Here is a 5,157-nt window from a genome sequence, read left to right on the forward strand (position 1 = left end):
CAGCGCTGACCCTCCGACAGTGCGGCACTCCCTCAGCGCTGACCCTCCGACAGTGCGGCACTCCCTCAGCGCTGACCCTCCGACAGTGCGGCACTCCCTCAGCGCTGACCCTCCGACAGTGCGGCACTCCCTCAGTACTGACCCTCCGACAGTGCGGCGCTCCCACAGCACTGACCCTCCAACAGTGCGGCACTCCCTCAGCACTGACCCTCCGACAGTGCGGCGCTCCCTCAGTACTGACCCTCCGACAGTGCGGCGCTCCCTCAGCACTGACCCTCCGACAGTGCGGCACTCCCTCAGCACTGACCCTCCGACAGTGCGGCACTCCCTCAGCACTGACCCTCCGACAGTGCGGCACTCCCTCAGCACTGACCCTCCGACAGTGCCCACTCCCTCAGCACTAACCCTTGACAGCGCCCACTCCCTCAGCACTGACCCTCCGACAGTGCGGCGCTCCCTCAGCACTGACCCTCGGACAGTGCGGCACTCCCTCAGCACTGACCCTCTGACAGTGCGGCCCTCCCTCAGTACTGACCCTCCGACAGTGCGGCACTCCCTTAGTCCTGACCCTCCGACAGTGCGGCGCTCCCTCAGTACTGACCCTCCAACAGTGCCCACTCCCTCAGTACTGACCCGCCAACAGTGCGGCGCTCCCTTAGTCCTGACCCTCCGACAGTGCGGCGCTCCCTCAGTACTGACCCTCCGACAGTGCCCACTCCCTCAGCACTAACCCTCGACAGCGCCCACTCCCTCAGCACTGACCCTCCGACAGTGCGGCGCTCCCTCAGCACTGACCCTCGGACAGTGCGGCACTCCCTCAGCACTGACCCTCCGACAGTGCGGCGCTCCCTCAGTACTGACCCTCCGACAGTGCGGCGCTCCCTCAGCACTGACCCTCAGACAGTGCAGCACTCCCTCAGCACTGACCCTCCGACAGTGCGGCGCTCCCTCAGCACTGACCCTCCGACAGTGCGGCACACCCTCAGCACTGACCCTCTGACAGTGCGGCCCTCCCTCAGCACTGACCCTCCGACAGTGCGGCACTCCCTCAGCACTGACCCTCCCACAGTGCGGCGCTCCCTCAGTACTGACCCTCTGATAGTGCAGCGCTCCCTCAGCACTGACCCTCCGACAGTGCAGCGCTCCCTCAGTACTGACCCTCCGATAGTGCAGCACTCCCTCAGCACTGACCCTCCGATAGTGCAGCGCTCCCTCAGCACTGACCCTCGGACAGTGCCCACTCCCTCCGCACTGACCCTCCGACAGTGCCCACTCCCTTAGTACTGACCCTCCGACAGTGCCCACTCCCTTAGTACTGACCCTCCGACAGTGCGGCGCTCCCTCAGTACTGACCCTCCGATAGTGCAGCGCTCCCTCAGCACTGACCCTCGGACAGTGCCGACTCCCTCCGCACTGACCCTCCGACAGTGCCCACTCCCTTAGTACTGACCCTCCGACAGTGCCCACTCCCTTAGTACTGACCCTCCGACAGTGCGGCGCTCCCTCAGTACTGACCCTCCGACAGTGCGGCGTTCCCTCAGTACTGACCCTCCGACAGTGCGGCGCTCCCTCAGCACTGACCCTCCGACAGTGCGGCACTCCCTCAGCACTGACCCTCCGACAGTGCGGCGCTCCCTCAGCACTGACCCTCGGACACTGCGGCGCTCCCTCAGCACTGACCCTCCGACAGTGCGGCACTCCCTCAGCGCTGACCCTCCGACAGTGCGGCACTCCCTCAGCGCTGACCCTCCGACAGTGCGGCGCTCCCTCAGTACTGACCCTCCGACAGTGCCCACTCCCTCAGCACTAACCCTCGACAGTGCCCACTCCCTCAGCACTGACCCTCCGACAGTGCGGCGCTCCCTCAGCACTGACCCTCGGACAGTGCGGCACTCCCTCAGCACTGACCCTCCGACAGTGCGGCGCTCCCTCAGTACTGACCCTCCGACAGTGCGGCGCTCCCTCAGCACTGACTCTCGGACAGTGCGGCACTCCCTCAGCACTGACCCTCAGACAGTGCAGCACTCCCTCAGCACTGACCCTCCGACAGTGCGGCGCTCCCTCAGCACTGACTTTCCGACAGTGCGGCGCTCCCTCAGCACTGACCCTCTGACAGTGCGGCCCTCCCTCAGCACTGACCCTCCGACAGTGCGGCACTCCCTCAGCACTGACCCTCCCACAGTGCGGCGCTCCCTCAGTACTGACCCTCTGATAGTGCAGCGCTCCCTCAGCACTGACCCTCTGATAGTGCAGCGCTCCCTCAGTACTGACCCTCCGATAGTGCAGCACTCCCTCAGCACTGACCCTCCGACAGTGCGGCGCTCCCTCAGTACTGACCCTCCGACAGTGCGGCGCTCCCTCAGCACTGACCCTCTGACAGTGCGGCCCTCCCTCAGCACTGACCCTCCGACAGTGCGGCACTCCCTCAGCACTGACCCTCCCACAGTGCGGCGCTCCCTCAGTACTGACCCTCTGATAGTGCAGCGCTCCCTCAGCACTGACCCTCCGATAGTGCAGCACTCCCTCAGTACTGACCCTCCGATAGTGCAGCACTCCCTCAGCACTGACCCTCCGACAGTGCGGCGCTCCCTCAGTACTGACCCTCCGATAGTGCAGCGCTCCCTCAGCACTGACCCTCGGACAGTGCCCACTCCCTCCGCACTGACCCTCCGACAGTGCCCACTCCCTTAGTACTGACCCTCCGACAGTGCCCACTCCCTTAGTACTGACCCTCCGACAGTGCGGCGCTCCCTCAGTACTGACCCTCCGACAGTGCCCACTCCCTTAGTACTGACCCTCCGACAGTGCCCACTCCCTTAGTACTGACCCTCCGACAGTGCCCACTCCCTTAGTACTGACCCTCCGACAGTGCCCACTCCCTCAGCACTAACCCTCGACAGCGCCCACTCCCTCAGCACTGACCCTCGACAGTGCCCACTCCCTCAGCGCTGACCCTCCCACAGCGCCCATTCCCTCAGCACTGACCCTCCGACAGCGCCCGCTCTCTCAGCGCTGACCCTCCCACAGCGCTGACCCTCCCACAGCGCTGACCCTCCCACAGCGCCCGCTCCCTCAGCACTGACCCTCCCACAGCGCCCGCTCCCTCAGCACTGACCCTCCGACAGCGCCCGCTCTCTCAGCGCTGACCCTCCCACAGCACCCACTCCCTCAGCACTGACCCTCCCACAGCGCCCGCTCCCTCAGCACTGACCCTTCCACAGCACCCGCTCCCTCAGCACTGACCCTCCCACAACGCCCACTCCCTCAGCACTGACCCTCCGACAGCACCCGCTCCCTCAGCACTGACCCTTCCACAGCACCCGCTCCCTCAGCACTGACCCTCCGACAGCACCCGCTCCCTCAGCACTGACCCTTCCACAGCGCCCACTCCCTCAGCACTGACCCTCCGACAGCACCCGCTCCCTCAGCGCTGACCCTTCCACAGCACCCGCTCCCTCAGCACTGACCCTTCCACAGCGCCCACTCCCTCAGCACTGACCCTCCGACAGCACCCGCTCCCTCAGCACTGACCCTTCCACAGCACCCGCTCCCTCAGCACTGACCCTTCCACAGCGCCCACTCCCTCAGCACTGACCCTCCGACAGCACCCACTCCCTCAGCACTGACCCTTCCACAGCACGCACTCCCTCAGCACTGACCCTCCGACAGCGCCCGCTCCCTCAGCACTGACCCTCTGCCTAAGTTGGATTCTTGCGATGGAGAGGGAGATCCCGGGTGGGCTAGGGAGCCAGAGAGGAACGGGAGGCCGAGTGTACAGGGTGTGGGAGGATGCTTGGGCGGAGGGGGAACAGTGGCACCGGGTAGAGGGGCCAAACGGTCCGTCCCTGGGCAAGGAGTCGGCTCACATGCGATGGCGAAGGGTTCGGCTGGGCCGAGGACCGGAAACTGGGGCTAACAGCAAGATCCCAATGGCCGGGGGAGCAAGCGCCTTTCACCAGCCCTTGCCCCGAGAGGAACGTGGGCGCCCTGGGAACAGTTGGCACTGGTGCCCAAACCCCCTCGGTTAGATGTCCATGCTGACAGCTCCTGGGGGTGTTCAGCCAGGAGACCGCGGTTGGCACTACGCCAACAGCACCACCCACCGCCCCCCCCCCCCTCTCCCCACATCCTCCTCATCCCTACAAGATAACGCGGAAACACCGGCGGCGCGCTTACCGGGAAATGACGTCCAGCAGCTCCTGCCATATCGCAGAAAGAGAGAAGAGGGGGGGGGAGAAGTTAGTGGCGTCGGTCACAAAGCTTAAAGCCCCGAAGCAGGTCAGCACGGCTCCGAGGGAACGAGTGGCCTCCCTGCGTCCTGCACACAGCCGCAGTCACGTCCCTGACGTCGCGGGGTCCAGAGTCCACACAGTGTGGGAGCAAGCCACTCAGCCCATCGAGTCCACACCGACCCACTATAGAGCAGCCCACTCCGACTCGTCACTCTACACTATCCCCAGAACCCTGCACTTCCAATGGCCAATCCACCCTAACCTGTACATCCCTGGGCACTGTGGGACAATTTAGCATGGCCAATCCACCCTAACCTGCACATCCTTGGGCACTACGGGACAATTTAGCATGGCCAACCCACCCTAACCTGCACATCCCTGGGCACTACGGGACAATTTCCCATGGCCAACCCACCCTAACCTGCACATCCCTGGGCACTATGGGACAATTTAGCATGGCCAATCCACCCTAACCTGCACATCCCTGGGCACTATGGGACAATTTAGCATGGCCAATCCACCCTAACCTGCACATCCCTGGGCACTATGGGACAATTTAGCATGGCCAACCCACCCTAACCTGCACATCCCTGGACACTATGGGACAATTTAGCATGGCCAATCCACCCTAACCTGCATATCCCTGGGCACTATGGGACAATTTAGCATGGCCAACCCACCCTAACCTGCACATCCCTGGGCACTACGGGACAATTTAGCATGGCCAACCCACCCTAACCTGCACATCCCTGGACACTATGGGACAATTTAGCATGGCCAATCCACCCTAACCTGCACATCCCTGGGCACTATGGGACAATTTAGCATGGCCAATCCACCCTAACCTGCACATCCCTGGGCACTATGGGACAATTTAGCATGGCCAATCCACCCTAACCTGCACATCCCTGGGCACTACGGGACA

General features: G+C 63.9%; 1 protein-coding gene across 1 annotated transcript in view; it reads right to left on the reverse strand.

Annotated features, from left to right (window-relative positions):
* Positions 1-4,565, reverse strand: part of LOC148135320 (E3 ubiquitin-protein ligase TRIM69-like) — an 18,839-nt gene extending 14,274 nt beyond the window's left edge. Inside the window, exon 1 of the mRNA XM_087985012.1 lies at positions 4,177-4,565. The gene's annotated coding sequence lies outside the window, so the exon portion shown is untranslated. The remainder of the gene's footprint in view (positions 1-4,176) is intronic.
* Positions 4,566-5,157: the final 592 nt, after the last annotated feature.

The sequence above is a fragment of the Chiloscyllium plagiosum genome, unplaced genomic scaffold (assembly GCF_037043375.1).
Source record: "Chiloscyllium plagiosum isolate Xiang-an unplaced genomic scaffold, Cpla_swu_hap1 HiC_scaffold_50, whole genome shotgun sequence".
NCBI lineage: Eukaryota > Metazoa > Chordata > Chondrichthyes > Orectolobiformes > Hemiscylliidae > Chiloscyllium > Chiloscyllium plagiosum.